The following is a 13,312-nucleotide window of genomic DNA, read 5'->3' as shown; positions in this document are numbered from 1 at the left end:
TAGTGCTGTCCTCAAACCATTTACCCCACACCTATATAATCTGCTTAATTTTTAAGAACTATCTAAAAAATCACAGACTCCCCACAAACTCACCTGACCTGCACAGATGGAAGTTATCACTCCCCAGTCCGCCATCCATGGCACCTAACCTGGGCATCCCCTTGCCAAATCCTTTCACCATTGCCTTGTCTAAAGCTGTGGTCTCTTGTGATTTTATCATCTCACAATTTGTCCAGGGCAGTACCTTTCTCAGAGTTTATGCTTTTAAAAAAAGAAAATAAGTTTTTAAAATAATGATTTGGGGAAAGTCACTCCATCGTCTTCAAACTACCATCTCCACCTGTGGTTAATGAAAGTGAAAGTGAAGTCGCTCAGTTGTGTCTGACTCTTTGCGACCCCACGGACTGTAGCCCACCAGGCTCCTCCTCCATGGGATTTTCCAGACAAGGGTAATGAAGTTGGTTGCCATTTCCTTCTCCAGGGATCTTCTCAACCCAGGGATTGAAACCGGTTCTCCTGCATTGTAGGTAGACATTTTACTGTCTGAGCCTAAAAACTAGTACTAATTAAGAGAATAATGACTAAACTTTTGAGACACAAAAATTGGTGCTAAATGGCAAGCTTTCTGAAGATTTTGCTTAATGAGGCTAATTATTTTTATACTTCCCAAATGGTTTAATATTTGGTTAAATAAACATGAAAAATGAAAGTGTTAGTCTCTCAGTTGGGTCTGACTCTTAGATCCCAAGGACTGTAGCCTGCCAGGTGCTTCTGTCCATGGGATTCTCCAGGGAAGAACACTGGAGTGAGTTGCCATTTCCTTCTCCAGAGGATCTTCCAGACCCAGGGATGAACCCCAGATCTCCCACATTGCAGGCAGATTCTTTACCAGATGAGTCACTAGGGAAGCCTGTAAATAAACCTGGTTCTCCTTAATGTAAATTTAAAATTTCAAAATAGTTTCAAAATTTTTGCATCAGAATAGGACATACATAGATAAGGGTCAAAGTAGGCTACTTCCTTTATCTGCAATTGGTGGTTATACAAAAATGTACACATGAAATATGAAATATGCTTACCAAAAACTCAAGTGTTAACTTACCCCTCTTGACCTGAATTTAACTATTCATTTAGTCAATAAACATTTTTATGTACAGATATAGATCTTTCCTAATTTTCAGACATATACATTCATTATCAACTCAAAAACCACATGTGGATGACCCATAATCCCCTGGGACTCAAGATACCTAAAACTGAAATTATAATCCCATAACCCTGGGCAACCATGTAAAGCAACACCTGTTCATCTACTCAGTATGAACCAAATAGCAGTGCTCACACCATCTCCTTCACAAGTCTTGGTAATTATCCTCTACTTTACTTTCCCCTCTACTTCCTGGGGCTTCCCTGGTGGCTCAGATGGTAAAGAATCTGCCTGCCATGCAGGAGACCCGGGTTCTAATCCCAGAGTCAGGAAGATCCCCTGGAGAAGGAAATGGCAGCCCACTCCAGTGTTCTTGCCTGGGAAATTCCATAAACACAGGAGCCTGGTGGGCCACAGTCCACGGGGTTGCAAAGAGTCGGACACGACTGAGCAACACTTTCACTTTACTGTTTCCCTCCATCCTGCTCAACCGATCAATTATTCAGTACTGTTGATTACACTGCAGAAATAGCTGTAATATATTGCTCCTTTTCTTTACCTCTAGTGTATGAGTGCAGTTTTTTGGATAAAACAAAAAAGTGGCCAATGTTGTTAACAATAAACTCAATGGATTAAGTGTATACAAATTCTGACAACATAGAAGTTCTTTGTAGATGTTTTCTCATTTAACACTAACAAGAATCCTTCTAAGGACAGCATTTCAAGCAAAATTTGTCTTAAATCAGGTGACTGAGTCTTAGAAACTGGAACTTCCTAAAATGTCACGCTTAGTAAGTGGCAAAATGGTATTTAGATGGGTCTGAAAGTGAAAGCCGCTCAGTTGTGTCCGATTCTTTTTGACCCCATGAACTGTGGCCCCGCAGTTTCCTCCATTCATGGGATTTTCCAGGACAGAATTCTAGAGTAAGTAGTCATCCCATTCTCCAGGGTTTTTTTTCCCAACCCAGGGATCAAACCCAGGCAGATTCTTTACCAGTTGAGCCAGCAGGAAAGCCTAAGAATACTGGAGTGGGTAGCCTATCCCTTCTCCAGAAGATCTTCCTGACCCAGAAATTGAACTGGGGTCTCCTGCATGGTAGGCGGCTTCTCTACCAGCTGAGCTACCAGGGAAGCCCCTTAAACGGGTCTCTGTGACTCCAAAGTCTAATTTATTCTGTTAAACCACATTGCCTCTCAGTGAAGAAAGTGATAGCTTTGATTACGAACATTCATCAGTTTCTTTTGCAGATCTGTTGAGCATGCATTTGTGCTGGACTCTGTACTTATACTGATGATATAGGGAAGGATCCATTCCTAGAGGAACTTCCAGGGTCATCAGGATTAGACCAGGCTCTGCTGCTGTAACAAGCACCTGGAACATCTCAGTCACTTCAAAAGAACACATGTTATTACTCACATGCCCCACTCACCTGCTGATGTTAGCCAGGGGCTCTGCTCTGAGTCATCCCCTTTCTCATCTTGGGACCCAGGATGATAGAGCGGCTACTTTCTGGAAATTTGGTGGCTACCTGGGCAGTAGATTAATAGAGTCTGGTGAAGAAAGGGCTTTCTCTTAAAGCTTCTGACCACAAGTGTTGTCACCTGGGTAGAAATGTGTTCTTCATTGGCCAGAGAGTCACTGGGTCACAAATAGGAAAGTGGGAAGGTATAGGGGCAGGGTGTAGTAGTTGGGGGCATGTTGAGTAGTAGTGTAGTTTATCACATAATATGTGAAGTTTATCATACACATACCACTGGGAAAGGACACTTTAGTCTCAGCTCCCTTCATTAGAAATGTCCCAAGAAAAGCTTGCTAATACGACTAATCGTTGTTTAAGGCACTAATTGTGCTCTTTGGCACTTCCTGCTGCCCTGAGGTAGACAGACCTGGATAGTGCTTGCCCTTAGGAAAGAGTTAGTTCATGCCCCTCTGTATATGGACTTCTCAGATGGCTCAGTGGTGAGGGAGTCTGCCTGCCAATGCCGGAGACACAGGAGATTCCAGTTCAATCCCTGGGTTGGGAAAATCCCCTGGAGGAGGAGATGGCAACCCCTCTAGTATTCTTGTCTGGAGAATTCCATGGACAGAGGAGCATGGCAGGCTACAGTCCATAGGGTTTCAAAAAGTCAGAATCAACTATGCACACGCACCTTGGTAAATATTCTGCAGTATTTGATAGAGTTGGCACTCCAAGAGAGCTCCTTTTGTTCCTGACTATTCCTTTTTCTCCTTGCTCTGGTCTGCCTGTTTCTATGTGGGCACTAAAGTGGTGGAGAAAGGCCAATTCTAGACTTCATGCACAGTGGGAGGGAGGAATTAGGAGGCCCTATTTAGACCCTGAGCCAAATCCACTCCTCTCACCCAATTTTTAGGAGGGTTCAGCGCTGGTACAGTCTTGGAACTAAAAGCAGAATAGTAATGTGTATCCCATTTGGCTACTATTCCTTGAGACTAGATTCATCAGAATCTCATCAGGGAGAAGCATTGATTAGTAGGATTCAATTTTTTCTTTTTTGGATTCTTGCCTTAATATCATCAAATTTCCATCAGTATTCAAAAAACATGCCGATGGAAGCGCACACACACATTTTATGGGTCACCGAGGAAAACAAAATGATCAATATATTCTGCAGGTAGATAAATCAGGAAAAGATGAGTTCTCTAGGTCCTGAGCATGGGAGGAAGCAGTTGGGCAGAAGAAACAGCAAATACAGTCTGGAAGGAGAATAGCCTCCTAGGCAAATAACATATGAATACAACGTGAATACAGTGGATCCAGAGCAAAGGCTGTAGGTGGGATTTGACACAAACTATGGCTGATAAGGTCAGATTTTTAAAGACTGCTAGACAAAGAGAAACTTAAACCTATATTTTCCATTTCAGAATTTCTTTTACTAGACACCTAGTCATTATTCAGGGAAGAATGAATATACATACATATGTATATTTATAGTTATATATAATATGTATAATTATTTTCTATATGTATGCATTAGATTATTATATCTCTACATGAATTCAATATAATAAATTGCTATTATTATATCAATAGTAAAGATGGGAAAACTGAGGTGTAGAGATGCTAAGAGTTTGATGTACTATGTGTTAAAGATGACTTTGGCTATAAGTGAAAACATACTTGTTGAGAGATAATAGGAAATAAATCTATATCTATCTATCATCTATCTGTCTATATGCCCCAGGGTTTTAGCTGTAGCTTCACTCCCAGCTTATCCAGAGAGAGTGGAGGGGCTGCAAATGGAGTCATAATTGATCATGCCTGTGTGAGTAAGCCTATCAATTCAATTCAGTTGCTCAGTTGTGTCTGACTCTTCGCGACCCCATAGACTGCTGCAGGCCAGGCTTCCCTGTCCATCAACAACTGCTGGAGCTTGCTCAAACTCATGTCCATCAAGTCGGTGATGCCATCCAACCATCTCATCCTCTGTCATCCCCCTCTCCTCCTGCCTTCAGTCTTTCTCAGCATCAGGGTCTTTTCTAATGAGCCAGTTTTTTGCATCAGGTGGCCAAAGTATTGGAGCTTCAGCTTCAGCATCAGTCCTTCCAAGGAATATTCAGGACTGATTTCCTTTAGGATGGACTGGTTTGATTACCTTTCATTCCAAGGGACTCTCAAGAGTCTTAAACACCACAGTTCAAAAGCATCGATTCTTTGGCACTCAGCTCTCTTTATACTCCAAATCTCACATCCATACATGACTACTGGAAAAACCATAGCTTTGACTAGATGGACCTTTGTTGGAAAAGTAATGTCTCTGCTTTTTATTATGCTGTCTAGGTTTGTCATAACTTTTCTTTCAAGGAGGAAGAGTCTTTTAATTTCATGGCTATAGTGATTTTGGAGCCCAAGAAAATAAAGTCTCTCACTGTTTCCATTGTTTCCCCATTTATTTGCCATAAATTGATGGGACTGGATGCCATGATCTTAGTTTTTTGAATGCTGGCTTTTAAACCAGCTTTTTCACTCTTCTCTTACAGTTTCATCAAGAGGCTCTTTAGTTCCTCTTTGCTTTCTGCCACATAGTAGGGGTTTTGGAGAGCTCCTAAGTTGAAGTGTTTCTCTAAGTTCTTGGAGCTGTTCTCGCAAATTAATCAAACTGAAGGATGAGGTGGTTGGAACCTTCTATCTGTAGCCAGTTGGTCAGAAGCACAGGTGATAACCAGGGATTGAAACTGGTGTCTGAAATGGCAGTACTGGGGTAATAGGAACAGTCTTGCGGGGCTGAGTCCTTAGATTGTGGGATCTTAAACTATCTTTGGGTGAATAGTGTCAAAACTGAGTTGATACACTTGTATAAAAATGTTTTCAATAGGAAAGGAATGTTTACTATTTCTTGCAAGAAGATTTTCGTGGTAATTCCTTTGAGGGCTAATTTTGCAGCTCAGTAATATTATTAGAGCCCCAGACCCTTCCCACTCTTCCATTCTGGCCCTTATATTTTCTCCTCATGGCTATAAAATGACTGCCATGGTTCCAGACATCACATGAAAGCATGATGCTATCAGCTGACAGAGAGGGGAGCTTACTCTCTGCATGTCCTTATTAAGAAAGAAATTCTTTATAACTGGCTCTCTTTAGGAAATATCTCAATAACCCTTTTGGTGTGGTCATGAGAACATGATCTATCTGAAGATGGCAAGAACAAGATCTATCTGAAAATAGAGAGACGACATTGCTCTGTTTATGATGTTAGATAAAATTTGGGCTTGGGGCAAGTAGAGAAATAAAATTATTAAAACAAGAAAAGACAGTGAGCTGAGCAATATTGCAAAGGGTGGCATTGAATCAAAAGTCTGGAAGGCTGAAGGAACTTTTTGAGAATATAAAATTTTTAAATTTTCAGACTTTAAATCTTTGTATTCCTGGGTCTGTATTCTCTCAATATTCCTGATTCCTCTCTAAACACTGAAACATGTACAAATTCCACATGTTTGTTTGTGAAAGTTAAAAAAAAGAAAAAAGGACTGAATCTCCAACCTCAGTTGGCATAAAGCTCTGAATTTAGATTAATATTGGGAAGATTTGGGGTTCAGTCATCATAGGAGCTTAAAACTTAAGCCCTGAAAATTATCAGAAATCTTGAGGAAGACTTTGGAATTTCCATAGCATATAAGACAGAGTTTTAGGATAATTTTATTTAATTTTCAGAAGACGGAAAGTCCTCCAATGTGGGTCACAAGCAAAATGTTGCATTAAGTATTCCTAAATGTCAGTCTTTGCCCATATTTCTGATAATCCCTATGTATAAATTCCCAGAAGAGCAATTACTGGTCAGAGGTTATGGACATATAGAAAGTCCTTGAAATGCATTGCCAAGTGCTGTGACAGGGCTCATTTCCTTGTACCTTTGCCAACACTGGAGAGTATTATGATGTTTCAAAAACCTTGTGTCTGAAGGTTTTTAAGTGCTCTGACCCTGAGAAAGCATCCGTGTCTTGTTCCGGAAATTTCTCCCTCCCTCCAGCCTCAGCTATCATCCATAATTTGAGTGTATTTGATTGTGTCTCCTATCCAGATGAAGCAGAAAGATGTGCTGGGAAGAGAAAGTAAGAGCCTCAGATGAACAAGGGATCTAGGCTGTTTAGTGTTTAAAAAATGGCAAGTGGCACAGTCTTAAAGGAAATAAGTCCTTTCCATGGGAAATTGAATTTCTGAGAAGGATCTGTAAGGCTGAAATATCTGATCCCTGAACTTGAGGTTAGGTGCTGTCTCTGGGGGATATTGCAATTTCCTCTTTATCCCTCAACCCCACTACCTCCACTGCTTGTAAGCACACAACGCCACAGTTCTGTGCTACTTTCTGAGGCTACAAAGCTATTGCTTTGCCCTGAAAATGCAGATTGCGTAATAAGATTTCATCAAAACTCATTTCTTCTGATTAACGTTGAAGGAAGGACCCAGGGTAGGAAGAACTTGAGTGAAGCACCCAGTTTGCACCGACCAGCACTCTCGCTTTTCAGACAGAAGCAGCTTTTTGCCTTTGGCCACCTGGATTAGAGGCAGATCCTTTCACAGGAAACAGAATCCAGTACAGCACTGGAGGCTGGGCTGTATTTAGGCTCCAGGAGAAAAGCTCAATGAGTGATAAACTAAGAAAATAGGACTAATCAGATGGTGTTTTGTTTCTTTTCTAAATCTGCCATATGAGTGCTTTGTGCATCTAGGGGACAGAGCAGGGCATGAGAAATGCTGCCGGGCACCAGATAACTTGAGGTCCTCCCACAGAGAATTTCTTTGCTATGATGCACGAGTGTGTGCCCAGTTGCTCAGTCATGTCTGACTCTTTGCGACCCCATAGACTGTAGCCAACCAGGCTCCTCTGTCCATGGGATTCTCCAGGCAAGAATACTGGTGTGGGTTGCCATTTTCTCCTCCAGGGGATCTTCCCGACCCAGGATCAAACCTGCATCTTTTGTGTCTCCTGTATTGGCACGCAGTTTCTTTACCTCTGAGCTGCCTGGGAAGCCCAGGCAGTCTCAAATGTCTTCCAGAGGAAACACCAAGCACTAAAATACAGTTTGCCTAAATTCACTTCCTTTAAGCGATATGCTAGTGAGGTTTGGGAATCGTTAAACTTAGGCTATGTCTCTTCAAATATAATGTTGGTACCATCATGTCATAATTTTCACTGCCATTTCAATTTCTATTCAGTTCAGTTTAGTTGCTCAGTCATGTCCGACTCTGCAACCCCATGGGTGCAGCACATCAGGCTTCCCTGTGGATCACCAACTCCCGGAGCTTGCTCAAACTCATGTCCATCAAGTTGGTGATGCCATCCAACCATCTCATCCTCTGTCATCCCTTTCTCCTCCTGCCTTCAATCTTTCCCAGCATCAGGGTTTTTCCAATGAGTCAGTTCTTCACATCAGGGGACCAAAGTATTGGCATTTCATCTTCAGCATCAGTCCTTCCAATGAATATTCAGGACTGATTTCCTTTAGGATTGATTGGTTGGATCTCCTTGCAGTCCAAGGGACTCTCAAGAGTCTTCTCCAATACCACAGTTCAAAAGCATCACTTCTTTGGTGCTCAGCCTTCTTTATAGTCCAACTCTCACACCCATACATGACTACTGGAAAAGCCATCGCTTTGATTAGACGGAACTTTGCCAGCAAGATAATGTCTCTGCTTTTTAATATGCTGTCTAGGTTTGTCATAGCTTTTCTTCCGAGGAGATTTCCAATTTCTGTTAGAATCATGGAAATCCAGAGTTGATTTACTCACAATCATCAGTTCTATTTTCAGTTCACTCTTACGAAGTTGCCTGAGGGCAGGAATTTACCTTGGCAATCCTAGTGTGCTTGCCAGGCACTCAGCATATATTTACCAGATGAATAAGTGAATGCGTGCAGAAATGAATATGTAATATCATCAGTATTCATGCGAGGTGCCTCTTTTGTTTCATTTAATTTTAGTTATTTTCCTTTAGAACTGCAATCCCCATTTCCTTTCTTGCCTAGGTACTCTCACCAGTGTATATAAAGGATGTCCTTTCAATTGAGAGGGCGATTAAATCTTTCTCTCTTTACAGGTTCCTGTTATTCTTTGCAAAACTGGTTGATGATTTCTAATTGCTGCGGGATGTTTCGGGTTAGACTTACAGCACATTTTGTGTTTCTATTCTGTAGGTGTGGGCAACTAGGTTGGGTCCAGCTTCGTGCTGTCACAATAATGTGGATGTAGAAACCCTCACCGGAGAAGGCAATGGCACCCCACTCCAGTACTCTTGCCTGGAAAATCCAACGGACGGAGAAGCCTGGTGGGCTGCAGTCCATGGGGTCGCTAAGAGTCGGGCACGACTGAGCGACTTCACTTTCACTTTTCACTTTCATGCATTGGAGAAGGACATGGCAACCCACTCCAGTGTTCGTGCCTGGAGAATCCCAGGGACGGGGGAGCCTGCTGCTGTCTATGGGGTCGCACAGAGTCGGACACGACTGAAGCGACTTAGCAGCAGCAGCAGCAGCAGCAGAAACCCTCACAAATGTCTCCTATGGGCCCAGGAGAGGGGCTTTTCTAATGAATGGGATGACTGGGAATCTCTATGTGTATGTTTAATTTCATTAAGTTTTACCAGATTCTTCCCAGAAAGGCCCCTGCAGTTACGACCACTTCTATTTCCAACATTAGTTTTGGCTACTTTCTAATTTTGCTTATAAGATGATGGCAATAATGATTACTAATTCTGAGCATCTATTATTAGCCTTTTGGATTCCCTCTGAGGTACCTATTCTTATCCTTTATCTATATTGTATTGGGTTTCTCATCTTTTCTAGATGATTTACAGAAATGCTTCATATATCCAGGTAGTAATTCCTTATTAATATTTTCCAAGCTGTTCTTATTATTGCCTTCACACTGAGTGGCATTTGAGGCACAGGAATCTTTTTTGGTTTCATTTTTTTCTCTCATGATTTATAAATTTTGAATTTTGTTTAATAAATCTCTCTCACTATAAGGTAAACACCTGTCCATATTTCCTCTGTTAATAGTATTGCCTTTCACAATATGTTTCTTTTTAATACATCTAAATTTTGTATATGACAGACACAAGATCACAAATCAGGGGTAGAAGGAATAGACCATTAATCAAGTTTGGAGACAAATTAGCTCATTTTTATATTTTAAGAAAATAAACTCTACACAGGTTGAAGACCTAACTGTCTTCCTTTTGGTATATAGTCTGTCCTCTGTCTCTATTTCATTTGTCTTTTTTTTTTTTTTTTTAAATAGCCCATGTTGACTTCAGGTGCCTTACTTTTCCCTGTGAAATTCCCTTTTATACCCTCTGGACAACCAGCTGTCTTGGCTGATTAGTTCCATCAGAATGGAGAAGCAAAACTTAGATCCTCGATTTTTCCTGTTGGTGATGTGGAAATGCTGGTGTTGATATTAATGCTCAAGCATTTTTTGTACCTTTTCCAGAGATTTCCCCAATACTCCCTTCCAGTGTATCCCCCTCTGTGATAATGGGAATAGGGTGGTTGGGGAGATGTAAACAGTTGCATTCCTGCCCTTGGTTAAAGCAAGCCAAAAAATAATATGTTGGGGCCATATTGGAACTGAGAGTGGTATACCAGCTACCTCCCAACTGAACCCTGGTCTGCCCACTTTAGGCCACAGCCCAAACTTAACCATCACTGTTCTCTCTCCCCAGAAATTTCATACACATTTTGCTTAGCTTTTGAGTACCTCTCTTAAATATGCAAGCTTCCTTTTTTTTTTTCTTCTGGCATCTTCATAATTGGTTGGGGAGGGTACCAACTCCTTGTACTTGTTGGCCATGATATAGTGGACTGGAAGCATGTCAGAAATTTGTCACAGAGGGCATCTGGTATTGGAGATTTGTGCATGTCAAACATAATTGTGGAATGCTTTTTGAACTTTTACTGTATTAAATTGTTTTATTCATATTGAATTTGTCATCTTTTAAAAAAGCTCTCCCAATATTTAGTCTTATTTGTTGGACATGTTATTATAACAACAGTTTTTTTGAAAATCATAATGTGAAATTGAAAAGTAATTTTTGTGAAAGTCTATGTGCTCATAATCATTAATTTGATCTTCCAACATCTTTGCAAGAGCAGAGGGTCTCTGTATTATTTTACAAATGAAGAAACTAGGGTAAGATTGCCAGTCAGATAGTCAAAACCACAGTAGATATTGATGATACTTCCTGAGACACAGCTGTGGAGATCTTTGTTAAAAGCCTTGTGCCTCAGTGACTGTATACCACAGGGTCTTCTAATTGGGTCCTAAGACCATCCTGGCTCTATTTCTCAAGCTGATGGAAGCTATACTCAACATTCAGCTTTCAGTAGGAAGGAGGAACCCACTGCCCATATCACCGCCGCTTAAGGTGTGTGAAGGAAGAGTCTGGATATGGAAACCCTTAGGCATGGCTTCCAGCCCTGGTCACATGTCCACCTGAATGCGTGACTTTGGGCCAGTTTCTCATGCCTGGGCCACAGGTTTCCTAATATGAATGAGGAGGTTGACTTGACACATTTCCCTTTCCACTCAGCTCTAAAAAATTTGGAGTTTGTGATTGGGGTTGGAGGTTCAAGCAGACCCCATATTCCATCGTGAAGAACTGGATTTACTTCCCTTCCAGACCAGGAGGTCTCAGCATCAGTGGTTTGGAAGGGCCTTTAGAGACAATGTAGACAGATGCCGAGGCTGGGATTCCTTTTGCAATTACGTGAGTCTAGCCATGCATTAGTAGACATCTTTTCCAGCATGTTCCTAGATCTTCCATGGAAAAGAAGGACAAAGTCTGTTTGCTCCAAGTGTTCACTGTTGTCAGAGCCAGTCTGCCCAACTTCTCTTTTTTATTTATTGGGTGATAGTTGGTTTACAATGTTGTGTTAGTTTCTGCTGTACAATGAAGTGAGTTAGCCAAACGTATGTGTGTATATATATATATGTCCCCTCCCTCATGGTCTCCCTCCTCCCCCCCCCCACACACCCCCATCCCATCCCTCTAGGTCATTGCAGTGCACCAAGCTGAGCTTCTTATGCTATCCTGCAGCTTCCCACTAGCTAGCTGGTTTACACACAGCAGTGTGTATATGTCAATCCTAATCTCCCGATTCATCCCACCCTCCGTTCCCCTCTCTGTGTCCGCACGTCCATTCTCTGTGTCTGCATTTCCATCCCTGACCTGCAGATAGGTTTATCTGTATCATTTTTTTTAGGTTCTATACATGTGCTTTAATATATGAATTTTTTTTCTCTTTCTGACTGATTTCACTCTGTGTGTCAAACTCTAGATCTATCCACAGAACCCTCTTGCACTGTTAATGGGAATGTAAATTGATACAATCACTAAGAGAACAGAATAGAGGTTTCTTAAAAAGCCTAAAAATAGAGCCACCATATGACCCAGAAATCCCACTACTAGGTATATACCGTGAGAAAACCATAATTCAGAAAGACACATGCACCCTAATGCTCACTGCAGCACTATTTACAACAGCCAGGACATGGAAGCAGCCTCGCTGTCCACAGACAGATGAATGAGTAAAGAGGTTGTGATACATGTATACAATGGAATACTTGGTTGTTGTTCAGTTGCTGAGTCATGTCTGACTTTTTGTGACTCCATGGGCAGCAGCACGCCAGCCTCCTCTATCTTCCACTATCTCCTAGAGTTTGCTCAAATTTATGTCCATTGAGTTGGTGATGCTATCCAGTGATCTCATCTTCTGCCCCCTCTTTCTCCTTTTGCCTTCAATCTTTCCATAGAAAGGAATGAAGTTGGGTCATTTGCCTCAATTTCTTTGCCCTTCTTCTTTCTTGCTGTCAATGCTTATAGGCACCCAGTGGTTTTCAGAGATGCTTTTGCAAATGTCCAGCCCAGTATGGAGCCAGGCCTGCAGAAGGAGCTCCCAGACTATTAGTTTGTGAGGTGCTCATCAATTCCATTTTTGCCATCATCATCTATTATTATCAACTCTATCAACACCTGGGCAACTTTTCATATTTGAAATCCAGGCAGATGTCAAACCTTTTCAAGTCCCCCAGCTGGGAATGAATTTGGAGGAGACAGGATGATATTCAGCTCTGGATGGAAGGATGAGAAGTGTGGCTGAACTGAGCAGAAAGCCTGTCACAGGCAGAGAGCTTCTGACGTCGGTAGATCAGCAGGAAATAAGTGGAGATCGCAGCATCCCAGCTTTGGGGGTTATTCCGAGCCCCTTGGTGTGACCCTGCTAACTGTTCTCATCTGGAGGCAGCAGGGGGGTAAAGGAGATCTTTAGAGCAGACAGCCACTCCATAGGAGTATCCATTTTGGCAAACTGTGGATTTGTCCTGAGAACTCAGGCAGCAGAGATTGCAGCCTCCTCCCTGGTCTCAGGCTTGAAGACTTTTTCTCCCAGTAATGAGAGTGTAGAGTGAGCAGGCCTTCCCCGACAGTGCTGGCAGCAGGACAACTTGTGCCCAGGATGGATTTTTCTTCATTGATTCTAATCTTCTTCCTGACTGTCTGTCTTGGCTGCTTTGACATATTGAACACTGAATAGTCCCTGAGTAATTCTTGAACATCTGGGGATCGTTTTTATTTTTACAAGACAGTAGAAGCCAATGGAGTGATTTATACATGTACTAGAAGAAAATGAAGAAAAAAATAACAACGTGG

The sequence above is a fragment of the Ovis canadensis genome, chromosome 3, assembly GCF_042477335.2.
Source record: "Ovis canadensis isolate MfBH-ARS-UI-01 breed Bighorn chromosome 3, ARS-UI_OviCan_v2, whole genome shotgun sequence".
In the NCBI taxonomy this organism is placed as follows: Eukaryota; Metazoa; Chordata; class Mammalia; order Artiodactyla; family Bovidae; genus Ovis; species Ovis canadensis.
The sequence above is the reverse complement of the archived record's forward strand: the minus strand, read 5'-3'. Positions refer to the sequence as shown.